The 16,675-nt window shown below is 39.3% G+C and overlaps 1 long non-coding RNA gene across 1 annotated transcript; it reads right to left on the bottom strand.

Moving 5' to 3' along the window:
* Nucleotides 1–14,156: 14,156 nt before the first annotated feature.
* LOC136759620 (uncharacterized) lies at nt 14,157–16,307 on the bottom strand. Its single transcript, XR_010820075.1, has 3 exons — nt 16,209–16,307; nt 14,350–14,498; nt 14,157–14,234 (listed from the first exon to the last, which is right to left on the bottom strand). It is a non-coding gene; the product is annotated as an uncharacterized LOC136759620 (long non-coding RNA).
* Nucleotides 16,308–16,675: the final 368 nt, after the last annotated feature.

Below are 16,675 nucleotides of genomic sequence, written 5' to 3'. Positions count from 1 at the left end.
ACAGTGCTTGGCATCTGTATAATAAAACTAAAAAGCTTCTCAGTTTTAAATGTAATGGTGTCACTTGGGAAGAGTATCCATCCCTTCAATTTGAAAGAAGAAACATGAAAGAAAGCATCAGACTTATTCTTGTTTTAATGCAAGACTTAACCTTCTATTCTAAATAACCTCTCGACAGACATGAACCCATGTTTCATTAGATTTATTTCTTATTTGTATTGTATATCTGCAGGAAAGTTAAAGCCTAGTTTATCTGAATCTTACAGTAGAGATCCCTCAGATGGGGATTTTTTTTTCTGGGGGTTTTCCCTTCGCAACCATGTAGAGACGTTGACTTCAGTCTCACGCCCCCTGAGTCAGGGTGATTGAGTTTCGAGGCTGGGCAGAGAATGTATAAGCACTGTGCTAACGTGGTGGAGCGGCGGCTGTTATTATTGACTTCAGCAGTTCAGTTCTTAGGTAGCTGCCTGATGAAAAAGACGTTCTACTGAGAGCGAGAGTTGCTATTCGGTGGAGAGTGCCAGTGGTTTAGGACATCAGGAATTATAGATAGGCTGCTGATTGCCATACCTATCCCTCTGCCACACCCTTCATTTTCCCACCCTTTCTCCATTTCCCTCCTGCTGACCGGCTCACATGGTTCACATCCGACTTTGCTTCCTTCTGTCTCCTCTCTTCTCTTACCTGCGTGTTGGGCTCTTCTCCCGCTCTTTCTTGTGTCATGATTTCTGCCCAGGAGCCTTGGATCGCTTCTGCTCTCATTTCTTCCAGGCTGCTGCGCCTGGTCTCAACAGTTTCACACCTTGTGTCACCTCTGATCCAAAGAAACTTCCTACTGACTTGTATTCCCACCCAAACTATTGTCTTATCACTCCCTTTCCTCTGTAATAGCCTGGACAGAGAGCTTCAACACCAGTTCTTCACATTCCTCCCTCTCTCCCTTCCCTCCCTGGTCTTGCTTCTGTCTGGCACTTATCTTCTCTCCTCTCTCACTGATTCTCTCCTTTCTCTCAGCCTCTCTCAGCTTTGTCTTCACTTTCCTTCACCTCTGTGCCACCTCTGACCCAGCTGAACCCTCCTCTCTGCTCTCCCTTGTCTCTCCCTTGTCTCTCCCTTGTCTCTCTAGCCTGGGATGTTCAGGCCCCGCTCTTGCCTGGGTGTCGTTGCCTCATATCGGGCTCATATTAATTTCAGTTCGGCTCGATTCCCCCTGCGGACTTGCGCCTCTCGAAAGCCCATTCCTCACGTGAACAGGGGTGACTTGTGATCTGTGAGTGTACAACATAATCATCATCTGGGCTCATCCCCCTTTCCCCCGGTGTCCCTACTCGGGGGGTGTTGCTAGGCAACCCCGTCTCTCCGACAGCCTGTTCGGAACGAAGGGATGGAGGGAGGATGGTGAGGGAGGGTAGCCGGCTCTCTTCTTTCCCACCCCGATCTGCTGGCACGCCGACGGAAACACAACACCCCCAGCAGGAGAAATCACTGTAGGAACCAGAGACAAGTTATGCAACATGATATGAACAAAACAGCAACTTCACTGAACCCATTTGTGTCTGAATACTATTTAAAGCAGACGTCCATCCGTCAGTGTGGAGGCAGGCCTGACACGCCAACGCCACGTGAGGACGTGCCGACGAAATCAGAGATTGATCGCTCTCTGATCCCGCCCTGTTGACCTTGTCTTCCAACGATACCAATCTGAGATAAACAGGAGTGTGTGGCACCAGTGAAAGGACGCCTAGATAAGTCTAATCACTGTTTGTGAAGCAGCTTGGGATCCACACGATATCGACCCGACAGTCTCACTCCCAGAACAGAACAGGCCTCCGTCCGCGGCACGTGAAGAGTTAACCAGTTCCGCAGGTTAAATTAAACCGTAGGGGACCGGTATCAATTAATACACGGGAGCTGATGTTGGGCCTGATAGTAAAATCAATCATCAACCAAATCACAATGACAGAGGAGGTTTTGTTCGATTCATAAAGGACCTTGAAGGTAAAACTAACACAGACAAACAAACACACACACCCTTGATGAACCACTTATTAATTAAAGGCATGTTGGTTAAAAAGTATTGTCAACAGATGCGGAAATGCCGGCGTCGCCCTACGTCGTCTGTGTATCACTGCGGCGCGGCTGTTAATTCTCCGAAGGCCTTGTTGTGACAGCTTGTTATAATCTTGTTTTGTCTGCCTGTATAGGAAATAAAACAATAGCATTTTTCCTAAACAATGTGCTTGCCTACAGGGACACTAACCAGCTGTCCCTCAGCTCTCTTTTATTTCTCTAAAGAAATGATTGCCAGGCAGGTAAGATTCTGGTCATTAAAAATACATTTTCCATACAGCGCTACCGGCAGGTTCGGTCTCTTCGCTGAAGATTGTCAGGCATCGAAACAGGACAGAATTCAACAGAGAAGTCATTCAATATGCTTTGATCATTAAAAAACATACTCATTTCAAAGGCACATTTTATAACAATACATCCCTCTTTCTCAAACTTTAAAATAGAATTAAAGGCACATGTTTAATACAAGATTGAAAATTACATTTAGACTTTGAAATAATAAAATAATTATTTAGTATGAATTAATCATGATATAAGAATTGTATGGAAACATTTTATAATATGTGTTCGAAATTCAAGTCCAATTAATGCGATTTTATTTTAATTGAAATTGAATTCATATGAAATAAGCATATATTCATAACACACTCAGACACTTATAAAACAAATTGTATTTAAAGAGTTTGAATGTAATTATTTTGAGGCTTGAACCCGTATGTTCAGATAGTTTAGTTACCTTGAATAGATGTTGGCGCTACACGTCCGCCCTCTACTGGTCAGAGGAGAGAGGTGCACTGGGCCCGGTTTAAATCCAGAAACTCTTTCCGTACTTTAACATTTGATATAAAGTAGCTTATTTACTGTACGTGCACCCGGTTGAATTATTTATTAACATAGTTAACATAACATAATTTCTTCCAGCTCTGCAGATGTTTTTGCACATTCTGGTGAAAGAAAAAACTTTAGATAAAAACAATCAAACACACAAACAAAACAACTAGGCTAGTATTTAAAATGACTTATGCTCCGTTAATAATGTTATATTGTGAAAATACAACGATATTTTAAATGTTTCATATAAAATTTCGTATGGAAGTGATTAGCTGTAATTTGCTGATCTATATCCCAACACTGTATGTTTATTTGATTGGACTTTCCTTTATTTGGGGACTTCCAGACAAGTTGAGTCAACATGATTCTGAAATTAAATCACTAAATTACTAATGCAACCTTAACCATGTTTTTTTTTGTTTTGTTTTTTGTCTTAATCTCATGATCATAAGCTCTGATAGTTGCTATATATATATATTTCAATACAGAGGCTACATACATATGCTAACCACAAATAAACCCACAAAAAAAAAACATGAATATAATTAATAATCCCTTCCCTAATGCTTTTATAAACAAATGTTTGTAACAACAACAACAACAATAATAATAATTGTAATGAAGGCGAGGTTCTGGGAATAAACAGCACACTCACAAAGGGCCACAAATCCCGAGGCTCCGGGTGGGTCTGTATGTGTGACAGGCAGTGCAGGCGGGGGCCACAGCGGCTGTCACGGCTCCTGAGTTACTGCGCTGCTGCTTATTAAGCTGACTATTTCTCCAGGCTTACCGGAAGGTAATCCGATGGGAATACTAATAGAGGGGCTCGCCATCTTCTTTAAGGAGATTCAAAGTCACGATAAGTCCCCGGTCCGCTCCTAGGTTTTGTCTGCAGCCCGTTGTGTTCCTGTGGATCCTGTGTCATAATTAGACACCCAGGAACAGGTGCATCATGAGAGACTCATCAAAGCAGTCGTTTTAAAATGAAGCGTTAATCAATATAGTACAGTCCGGTTATTCACACTAAATGCAAAGCATACACACATACACTCTTTCCCTCCCTCTCTCTGTCTCTCTCTCTCTCTCTCTCTCTCTCTCTCTCTCTCTCTCTCTCTCTCACACACACACACACACACACATTATAATATGTAAACTATATAAATGTGTAGATAAACTCATACACATCCAGCGATAAAGACGCACATTATACTATAGATTATACGTCCAAGCATTAGTGCTTAATATGTAATTACACTATATTATTATTATTATTATTATTATTATTATTAGTAGTAGTAGTAGTAGTAGTAGTAGTAGTAGAATGTAATAAGTAGAGGACAGTGGAAAGATACTTGTAAGGCAATTTAAAACATTAGGCTACTTTTAAAAGCTTGTCTGGTAGTTTGGGCGCAGACCTGCAGGGGGCGCTCCGCTGTTTCTGTGCGGGACTGCTGTTCTCTCGCACCGCAGCGCTGGATCATAAGGCCCGGCTCTCATCCAGAACACGCTTCACATCACCTGGGCCGGGCGGGTCTGTACTGGACCTCTGATTCCTTTACAATATACACATCTGTGAGAAAAGTTAGTGAAGTAGTTACTTAGACTCGTTCAGAATATAATTAAAGTGCAGCACAACAGCAACAATAACAATATTAATGCCAAACAAAATGAATTTATATATATATATATATATATATATATATATATATATATATAAATTATTATTATTATTACAAATATTACAGATACATTATTAGGCTTGTAATAATATCAACAGCATTGTGATCTTAAGTGTATTTGCTATTATTGAATAATAATTATATTCATAAACAGGTTTGTAGCTTAACAATGCATTTATTTATTAAACAGCAGTCGATTGATTTATTTAAAATGTGTTTATTTATTTACCAGTCTATATATATATATATATATATATATATATATATATATATATATTGTTTAGACCTTATTTTCAGCGTTGCGAACTGTTGTGTGAATTAAGGGGAAATAAGAATATCAATGACATTCTTCCATAATTTTTAAATCTCAATTATGTTGTACACTTGTGAGACAATACAACATATTCCCAACAAATGCGGACACCAGTAAGAAATAATATGAGATCTGTAATAACTTGCGTTTCGTGGCGTTGGGCATTAATGGTCACTTATGGTTATAATTAGTGTTAAATTTGACTTACAGGAACATAATATTAATCTCTTACACAATTTTGTAATTGAACACAGGACTGTCATATATATATATATATATATACACACACACACACACAATTGTGTAATTACAACATATATATGTTACGCACAATTAAACATATACATACAAATACAAATAAATGTAACATGAAAATTGACTATAATGTATAAACGGGATAAAAGGTAAATAATATGCACAATTGCATAAAGACCTATATAGTTTGAAAGAATGATGAAATATAAACAGATGAAAAGTGTCAGTTTACTAGATGCGATTCACACAGTCGCTGATATGCGCGCAGTGACGCAGAGCCCCGAGTCCGCGGATGTGGCGCACGAAGCCCGCAGGCTCCCGCGGTGTTATGTAAGATACACAGAGAACAAATTTGTTATCACCCCCCCAGGCATTTGGTGACGGATCTGCGCTCCTGGGGGGCCGCACAAGGCTCTCACGTTAGCAGGCTGTGGCTTTCTGGGTGCATCAGGAATTTACACTGAATCCATAATATCTAAATGAAAATATACTGCCATCCCAGTTCTTTTTGTCAATATCAGCTTTTTAAAGCACCGTGCATTTAGTTAGATTTTTTTTTTCAAATGAAAGGAACTTCTGCCTGCCCTTACATTTTCATTAAAAACGACCACTTATTAATCATGTCCAAACTTTGAACATACAATATTCAATATACAGATTCAGCTAAAATGGGTCTAGATGAAAAATGATGTATCCGTTGTCCAAAGTGTGTCTAGGCTTTTTTTTTTTTTTTTAAAGTATAAACATCTTATTTACTTTTTTTTACTTTGCTAAACACAGATATGTATTAATTATTTTTCAGACATTGAATTATGCATTGCAGTGCTCAGGAATAAACAAAATAGCTGGATATAATAATTATTCAAATTAAGAAAGTTAGAATCTGAACTCTTTAAAAAAAAAAATATATATATATATATATATATATATATATATATATATATATATATATATATAACTTTCTTACTTACAATGCAGCTCCCTCTAAATAATCATGCAATTAAAACATTTTTGCACAGCCCTTATTTGGATTGGTAAACCTGTTACTATCAGTTATCTTAATTGACCATTTTATGAGCAGCCTAATTCATTTAAACACTTCACCTTTAATATTCTGTGCTTTAATTTGGCCTCTTGGCACAATGTGCACCATATTTTCTGAATAAAATAAAAGTCACATGCATGGGCAAAACACTGATAGTTTGAATAAGATGAAACAGGTACTTTATTTAAAACACTGATGGACATGATTAAGCTGAGAGCCCCGGGATGGTGACTGTGTCTGTCCACATGGGATGTGTCTGTGATGAAACGTATCACCGCGAGACACACACAGCCTCCTGCAGGATTTTCAAAACATCTCTCCTGCATAGCTTCAGTGTGAGGCCCCAGCAGACACCGCGACCTGCCCGGGGATCTTCATTTAGAGACTGAGCTGACGGTTCAGACCACGGCCTTCCGTTTCCAAAGTGGCCACTCAAAGCCTTCAACCGCCCCCCCACCCACTGAACGGAATAAAAACGTCTCTATGAAAAAATTATTTCATTCACACATGCAGCAGAAAGATACCAAACCAAGTGGCACATTCACACTGCGGCCATTGTGTCATGGTGGGGGTTTGTGCCCAGCTGAGTCTGAGAGGCTAGACTGGGCCCTAAAGGAGATCCCTGGGGGCCAGCTGGCCACTTGTTTCTGAAGGGCAGGTTAATCCCACTTAATAAATGTCCATAGAGACTGGTACCACTCTGTCGGCCTTAATGCTTCTGGCTACAAAGTATAAAGACTACACCTCTGCTAAATGAAGTTCAGTGAAAATCCGGCATAATACCTCTGTCAATCAGCCTTAACCTAGCGTTGCTGTCCCAGTATTTGATATTTTTAAAACTCTGAAATAAATCAGCACTTTTCATATCTTTTTTTTTTAATTAAACAATGGCTTTAATTATTTAATTTGTATTTTATTTTATTTCCCACCGATTCTTATCTGGTCTCTTTTAAAGACAAGCATAAACACACTAACACTTGCAAACAGGATTCATCGACATAAAAAAAGTGTAATACGCAAAGACATGGAAATAAACACTCCTGACAAGATTTAGCGCAGTTTCATATGTTTAATCTTCTGCATCTGTATATATTCAATGAAATTCCTTGCTGGATCTGCAGGAACTATGGCTTGTCTGGAGAAATGTGTGGGGCTGGTTTACACTTCACATACAAATGACTGCATAAAGCAGATGCAGTTGATCTGCTGAGCGGCTTGTGTTACTGTCGGGCTCTGTGCAATGTTTGTCCGTTGGCACGTTGGCCTTTTGATTGCTAATCCCGGCACAAACCGTGGAATACTGGCCTCAATGAGACATTCTGCTCACAAACATTGATTTATGTTCTTGTGGTTTTCAGTTCAATGTTACAAACATCACAGGTGTTTTCAAGCACAGTGAGCAGTTTTAACATGCACACCCCATAGTGTTAATCTCGGACAGGGTGTGTGTGTGTGTGTGTGTGGATTAGGGACCTTTAAAACTGGGGGATGGGTCAATAACTGTGTAAAGTGTAATGTGTTATAATTAAAATAGGACATCAATGGTGGGATAGGACTTCAATATTGTTCTTTCACATCTTATTCATTTTAATCTCTCTCCCTATTTCTGCTTTTCTTCCATGACATCACAATAACAGTTGCATGTCAGAGAGAAATTATAAATAATTTCCTTTTTCCTTTTTTTTTATTAAAGTTAATATATATAAGTGTATGATATACAATATAATAAGATAAGTAGAGTGTATGAATATTTGTTACTTTAAAAAAAAAATGGAAATTTTGCCAGAAAAATGAAAAAAGAACAGTGTGAATTAGTTACATTTACACCATTTGCATCAGTCTGTGCCATTTTATTATCTTTTTACGCAAATATAATTTATAATTTAATGATTAACCATGTTCTGGCCTCACATTATTATTTAAATGCTACTTCCATAAAGGATTGTGAAATCATTATTTATTGCTTGGCACAGTCTTACAAAAAAATAAGAAAATAAAGTACAGCTGAAAATAGAATAAACAAATTAAACCGAAGTTGATGTCTTATGTTTATGGTGTGAATCACTGAATATGTTATATCTCAGACCAAGCTGTGTTGTGATTGTGATGATTGTTTGTGTACGTGTGATTTAGGACTGAGAGTCCCCAGAGACGCACAAACACACACAAACACAGCAGCACAGAAACACAACAAAGTTCAGTTTTTGAGTAGAGAGTTAATGCCAAGCAAATATACATATACAGTGAGGGAAAAAAGTATTTGATCCCCTGCTGATTTTGTACGTTTGCCCACTGACAAAGAAATGATCAGTCTATAATTTTAATGGTAGGTGTATTTTAACAGTGAGAGACAGAATAACAACAAAAAAATCCAGAAAAAAACACATTTCAAAAAAGTTATAAATTGATTTGCATGTTAATGAGGGAAATAAGTATTTGACCCCTTCGACTTAGTACTTGGTGGCAAAACCCTTGTTGGCAATCACAGAGGTCAGACGTTTTTTGTAGTTGGCCACCAGGTTTGCACACATCTCAGGAGGGATTTTGTCCCACTCCTCTTTGCAGATCCTCTCCAAGTCATTAAGGTTTCGAGGCTGACGTTTGGCAACTCGAACCTTCAGAAAAACACCCCCAAAGCATAATGTTTCCACCTCCATGTTTGACGGTGGGGATGGTGTTCTTGGGGTCATTCCTCCTCCTCCTAACACGGCGAGTTGAGTTGATGCCAAAGAGCTCGATTTTGGTCTCATCTGACCACAACACTTTCACCCAGTCCTCCTCTGAATCATTCAGATGTTCATTGGCAAACTTCAGACGGGCCTGTACATGTGCTTTCTTGAGCAGGGGGACCTTGCGGGCGCTGCAGGATTTCAGTCCTTCACGGCGTAGTGTGTTACCAATTGTTTTCTTGGTGACTATGGTCCCAGCTGCCTTGAGATCATTAAGAAGATCCTCCCGTGTAGTTCTGGGCTGATTCCTCACCGTTCTCATGATCATTGAAACTCCACAAGGTGAGATCTTGCATGGAGCCCCAGACCGAGGGAGACTGACAGTTATTTTGTGTTTCTTCCATTTGCGAATAATCACACCAACTGTTGTCACCTTCTCACCAAGCTGCTTGGTGATGGTCTTGTAGCCCATTCCAGCCTTGTGCAGGTCTACAGTCTTGTCCCTGACATCCTTGGACAGCTCTTTGGTCTTGGCCATGGTGGAGAGTTTGGAATCTGATTGATTAATTGCTTCTGTGGACAGGTGTCTTTTATACAGGTAACGAGCTGAGATTAGGAGCACTCCCTTTAAGAGAGTGCTCCTAATCTCAGCTCGTTACCCGTATAAAAGACACCTGGGAGCCAGAAATCTTGCTGTTTGATAGGGGATTAAATACTTATTTCCCTCATTAACATGCAAATCAATTTATAACTTTTTTGAAATGCGTTTTTCTGGATTTTTTTGTTGTTATTCTGTCTCTCACTGTTAAAATACACCTACCATTAAAATTAAAATTATAGACTGATCATTTCTTTGTCAGTGGGCAAACGTACAAAATCAGCAGGGGATCAAATACTTTTTCCCTCACTGTAGCAAGTCATGATTTGAAAGCTCTGTCTGTATATCCTGTGACACCATGCAAAATATGTTTCAGGACGAGGTGCCTCCCCAGGCTGATGGTATTACACACGCATTACACAGAAAAAAAACACCACAATCCCCTCTGGACCAGCCGATACCGGTGGCCACAGCGCTGTCTCATCCCAGCACAGCTCTCTGAGGACGTCAACAGTGCCATGAGATCACAGAGGCCCTCAGGGAGACACGTGGAGCCCCTACTCTATACATTAAAGGCTCAGGTATTTGTTGCATACCATTCATAAACATTGCCATACAGTTTAGTCCATTCATTTCACTATTAAGACCCTCGTTTTATACAAGATCCGCAAAGCCTTCCGGAAAGGTGAGAATGTCAACCAAGCCATACATGGGACCTGGAGAAATACTACACCCGTGCTCAGAGGTCAGAGTCTCCGTAAATTTAATTCCTGAATTCACAGTGCAGAGTGGGCCAAGTTCTTCTGAAGGAACAAAAAGTGAAGTTAAAAGTTTTATCCATTTAATCCCTTTATCCCCACTTAGCAGGCTGTGGTCTAAACCGAAGTGGTTTTTTTTTTCGGACGAGTCAATGAGACGTTGGCCGCCAGAAACATCACCTTGTCTCACATGTGAAGTGCATCAGTCTACCACTCATGCCTCACACTTTTAATGAATTCAGGTACAGCAACCCTTTTATTTGGAGAGATTTTTACTTAAAATGTTATGTGCTCTAAAAAAAAAAAGGATGGCTTACTGATGGCATTTATTGACGGTTTAAAGGGAAACACATTTGTGATGCATGTCTTTTCCTGGGTCTTACTTTCCACTAGACCTTACAGAAAAAACTGTAATTTCCATTCACTGTTCACAGCTTCAAACTGACACATTTATACATATCATAGTCATTCAAAATAAAACTGCTGATTTGAAACTAGAACAATATTAAATCAGGATTAAAATGATTATAAGATTACATTTATACCTTCAAGTCTCTTTCATATTTTTTTGTCTGTTCTAAATCATTACAGAATTAGGTTTGTTTGTCCACCAGTTTAACAGAAAACAAAACGTTTCAAACAAGCTGACAAACTACGCCTGAAGTATGTCAGAGCCGTGTTACTTCAGCACATGGTATTTGGATGTGAAACAGCTTGACATTGCATTACAAAGTGCCCAGAAACATGTTGTGTCAGGTTTAAGCTGCAACTGATGGTTGACTCACTTTGAATACCATCGAAATGGGACTGTGTTACAGCACCATTTGGTTACACGGTTGAGCAAACACTCAAACTGTTGGGTCCAGAGCGATACTCTTCACTCAGACTTTAAAAGACATTTCTACAGCACCTATGCCTCGTTTTAACCAGCACTAATCTACATGACTGCAAAATGTTTATTGGTGGCAAACACACCCTTCCGTACAAGATGATGCACAATGTTGTACCATTTTAATTTTCTATTGAGCGTTCCCCAGCACTGGTTTATTTCACTTTGATGAGGGCTTGCTTTCTACAGAGTGAGGTGGCTGAAGAATATAAATCCCATTGTGAATATTTCTTGTTTTTGTTATAATTTAAAGTATTTTTATATTAAATATGTTATTTACACATTAGAATTGTCTATACTGGGGGTTGGTCCCCAATCTTAAAGCTTAAAACATCGATAGTTCATACAGTTAGAACCAGAAGGACTATCAATATATATACTATGTTGAGTGACTCCCTTATTTAGATTTTTAATAACTGGAAATCCTGTTTGAAATGAGGGGGGAACGGCTATAAATAATACATTAAGAAGAAACTTTCAAGGTTCAAGATTTTAATAAACGTCAGCATTATAAATATATAAATAAGTCTATGAAAATGTTTCCCTCTGTGGTCATGTGGCTTTTCTCTGCCTGCTCTCCTCCAATCCCGCTCTACTCTTAACAGGTCGTTTGGCAGAAGCTCCTGTTATTTCAAATGCCTTTCAGAAATCCAGGTAAACAGCACCCAACAGAATATGTACATTAAGCTCTAACCTGCATTTCTGTACAGTGGAATAAAGGGGCATTGTGCTGTCACAGCGCGCTTTGTTGTCAGATTTACTGCTTTAATCGGGACAAAGCAGATGAATACTTTGGCAGCTGATGGCATTTTTCATAAAGCGAGTGTGTGAATGAAATGGAGAGGCCTGTATTTGAACAGAAATATGATCACCGCGGTCTCGTTAACCCCCCCCTCGCCAACACCGGCAGGCTAGGAACGTCCTCGTAGGTTAAAAGTGTCCATTATGGAAGAGGGTTTCATATAGATGCCACAGAGGGAGAAGCGACTGAAACCAACTTTAATAATGCACGGGAAATATTTAGTACTTATTAGCAATGGGATGCACTGGCTGTTGGAGGCCATTGATCCGTCACTCAAGACCAGAACATGATTTTTTTTTTCTTCTTCTTCCTAGCATAGGTTTGTAGTGCTGCTTCAGAGTGTCAGGGCTCGAGACAAGTGCTCTTCTCTTGAGTCAAACCGGAATCCAATTTGTGATGAAAAGAAAACACCCAGGCTTAAAGGCTTGGTGGCCCCAAATGTGAATGATACAAAACTGCGCTGTTTTCAGTCGATGCGTAGCTGACACATCACACATGGTGTTCAGATTCAGTAAGAGATTACTTTACATTGTGAGCCAAAGAAATATATGATTGCCTTGAGAAATCACATAGCATGTTTTAAGTGCAAATGTACACTGTTGTATAGTGTTACTAAAGTATACAGTTACTCAAGCTTTCATTGTACAATGCAATGCAGAACATGATAAAGAAGTGATGTAAACACTCTGCTATGTTCCCCCAATTCCTTCCCATATTCCATGTGTCACTTATGTCTTTTTTGTGTATATTTATGACATTTAAAAAGTATTGCTTTTGGGCAGAGCTGTAATCTAGGCTCACAGCTAAAACAGTGTTAAAAGATGGGGCTGGAGGCATCCCACTGGAATGTGCAGATTTGATTTATCTGTGAATTATTCCCATGGAACACAAACCGACAGCATCACACACACAAACACACAATCACGCACACACATGCTCCCTACTGTAACGACAAAATCTGAAAGTTAGCAGCACCAGTTCAGTTTTATTGCCTGTTTGTTTTAACCACGATTAAAATGCTGTAACGGTCTCTTGTATTCTCACTTTATGAAACTAGATTCTTGTATTGAGATCAAGAAAGCTGGCACTAGAAGCCTCCAGGCCTGATCTCAATATAGAACATGTTTTATTTGATTAAACATATTAAACATCTTCTATAGCCCAAAAGCTTTGTTGATTTCCTTTAAAAAAAAAACGTTTTATTAAAGGATTCTGGAATCATCAGCTCAATAAAAATACATGTGTATGTTCTGGTTCAGTATATCTCGCTCTCTGTCTCATTGCTGTCTATTGCTGTAGACCTCAACACAGACTCAACATACTAGACTTCTGTTAAAAGCAAAGAATAAGAGGTCAACAGGCTTTGGATCTTTTAGTAATATATATAAATAAATGCATACACGTAGACCTCTTCCCCCCACCCACATTCTTACATTACCTTAATTGGTAGAAAAGGCATTATAGTGCAGCACATACAACAGAAGACGACACACACTGAACATCACATGCCATTATATACTGTCGGCTATTTTTATACAAACCAATCATTTTTACATTATTAATAAAGGAGAATTATTAACAATTATTCCACCACGGCTTTTAAGAACCACAAGCATGACAGAGCAGATCTTCGGAGCAGGTGTGTAATTAATACACACACAGTAATTAAATAAAAGACACATAATGGTTTGTTGTTGAATACAGATTTGTAACAGCTGACTGCGTTATGAAAGGCAAGGTCAGAGCCGAGGTAATTTTCCTGTCACCACTTATGGATGCTAAAGAAAACCCTTTGTGCAGAACAGACCTACAAGCACTCTGTTATTTCGTTAAGGTCTCTATCTTATATTTATAGATTCGTGTCCCAGCTGAAGCACACAGGCATCAAAAACAAATTATAAAATCAAATTACGTAAGCAATAAAAAACAAGTTCCAAGATTTTTAAATTCACCAGGAATTAAAACAACAATTAAACCAAACCCGTGTGACTTGATTGTCGGCACGTGTAGCAGACCTTGAATCCTAAGATGAGTCTTGCCTTCCAAAATAACTGAACAAAACCAATAAACATCTAAAGAATGTGTTTCAGCTACTGTTAGACATATTATCAATTTACAGCAAGTTAAATATATATTCTTTTATCACTAAGTGAAATACTTGAGATGGAACTGTACCAAACTGTGTCAAGTTAGATTATTGGAAACACAACAAGAAAATTATGATACTTTTTCATGTGCTCCCTACATGAAAGTTGACACCAGGTGACTGCTTGACCTCCATCCCAGAGGTTAGACACACACGGACAGGAGACCACAGATCCACAACTGAAATCAGAGAAAGTGAATTAGACAATACGGAACTGCAAAGAACTGCAATAATAATGATATAATAAAACCAATTAAACAAGGATCGACAACATTACAACGGAAACGCACTGACCTGAGTTTTCTGCTGCAGACGATACTCGCCCCGTCATGATTTCTGCCCTTGGCTGCTCTTCAAGGGGCACTCAGCGTTTTTCGAGAGAGGTGATGAAAATCCTCCAGAGTTTGATTGTTCCTAACCCCAGACCTGGACAATAAGAAGCTCTCCACCACCAGCATCGACATTAGAGCTCAATTCTTTACTTTTTTCTTTTTTACTTTTCCTCTTAAATAAAACAAAAGGTCTACCTCGACCCCAACAAGGTACAGTTTATCATTTTTCTATTCCTAAAAAGAATACTCAAAACACACCATAAAACGGCAGGTAAACATCTTCAAAATGACTCTGGTAGCAATTCTAATAATCAATCTTGCAATTTAAACATTGCCAATGGAGATGGAGATATGTCTGTGCCTTATAAGCTAGAATAAGGACAGAGTGCTTTGTCTTCCAGCCTTTATCCAATGTTCTTTTATTTACCTGTTCTTTCCCTCTGTAGCTAGCCTTCAAATACATGAATCTCTCTATTATATAGTGGCTGGGCCAGGCATTGTCTTGGATTTCTGTCCTTGAAAGGGTCATGAGTTATAGCAATCGCTCAACTGTGTTGGCTTATTCTGCTGTGTAGTACAGAACAGGTGAAGCCAGCCAATACAGAATAGTGCAGCATAACAATAATAATGAAATTGTATTATTCCAACTCAGACAACCTCTCAGACTAACAGCAAATATATGACTAGTATTTGCAAAGAGGGAGTTCATATTTAAAGCGATCCACTCTTCAAGAAACCAGGAATGTAACGGTTGTCGTTCAGAGAGTTCGGGGCGAGTTTATCACGAGAAGGGAGTCGCTCTTCACACACCTTGCAGTGAGGCAATAAAGGATGACAGCGGCGCGGGGGGAAATAAAACAGTGAACAGCTGGAAATCACTGGAGTGACAGTTCCTGCTTCATTTGATAGGAATTTAATTGAAAGAATAACCCGAGCCACATTCACACCTTTGCAGCGATCTAACAGAAACGATCCTGCCTTAAAAAAAAAAAAAAAAAAAAAAAAAAAAAAAGGACGACTCTCACTGATCCCAACAAATCTTCCATCTTAGCCGGGCTGAGAGATTGCTGCAAACTGCATCAATTTACTGCTCCCCAACTGTCTGATAATGGACACTTTGCGGTGCACTCTCGCTTCATTATGGCAGGGGTCAGCGCTGTCGAGAACAGCTCTTGGCTCTTATGACAGATAGTTAGTTACTTGTTGTTGGGAAGAATGGCTCTGACCACATGACCACTTAAACTTATCATTTTCTTCTTTTCAGCCCCCCCAAAGGATATTCTTTTTTTTTAGCAAAGCCTCAGTTAACTCTTTATGTCAGCTTCTCACTTTTAATACAGTCTGTGCCTTAGATTAAATTGCCTGTTCCTGATACAAAAATCTCCAAAACGGGTCTGGAGCCCAATGTGTCAGCCTCTATAGATTTGTTTGTACTTTTAAAGACATTGCATATATTGTGATAATTATATTTTTTGTAGAAATAAACACAATAAAAACACAACACGTTTGCCAGGCTGCTCTCTGGAATTTTCAGGAACTTTCCAGAACAATAGCTGTAATTGCAATAATGAATGTCTATCCCTTAACAACCCCCTGTGCCAGGATCTGAGAGGTCACAGGTGTTTCTCAGGGTATCTCCTCCATGGCTTTTATTACACCGTTTAAGTCAATATCTTTTCTTCTGGAGACAACAAAACTGACCTGTTTGATTCTTTGTGAGAAATATGATCTAGTTTTAAAGAAGGAGGGAAATACAAAATCACATTTGGGGTTTTAAGGATTAAGCGACCTGTGCCTCAGTCTCAAACCTCTCGCATTTACCATCTTCAGCATCGTGCAATGTACCCAGCAAGACGATCAGTGAGTGAAGGGTTTGTCATCATCAGGAAGAGGGCTGTGACGCTGGTCTCGCCCGTCCGCTGACCTTCACTCCATCGAAATGTTATGAGATGATCTTGACAGTAAAAAAAAAAGAGAAGCGGAAGAAGAAAAAGAAACAGAACACAACCAGGAGGTGATCAGGATCCCAGATGACAAGGAAAGATTGTGATATCCTGTTCAGGCTGGGTGACAGCGTACACAGATTATGTGTATATTTTTGTCTTTGAGGCGTCGTAATTGTGACCCAAAGTGTATATCTAGGGAGTCTCAGATGCCAGGATGTTAATTACAATTCCTACCAAATCATTAATTTGTGCGCCGGGGTCTGCGGAGAGCTGCGCACGTATCTGGCGCCCCAATCCAAACACACTTCCATCTTGGTATACCGTGGCATTACTGAGTAAGAC

Source organism: Amia ocellicauda, chromosome 10 (genome assembly GCF_036373705.1).
Source record: "Amia ocellicauda isolate fAmiCal2 chromosome 10, fAmiCal2.hap1, whole genome shotgun sequence".
NCBI lineage: Eukaryota > Metazoa > Chordata > Actinopteri > Amiiformes > Amiidae > Amia > Amia ocellicauda.
The sequence above is the reverse complement of the archived record's forward strand: the minus strand, read 5'-3'. Positions and strand labels throughout refer to the sequence as shown.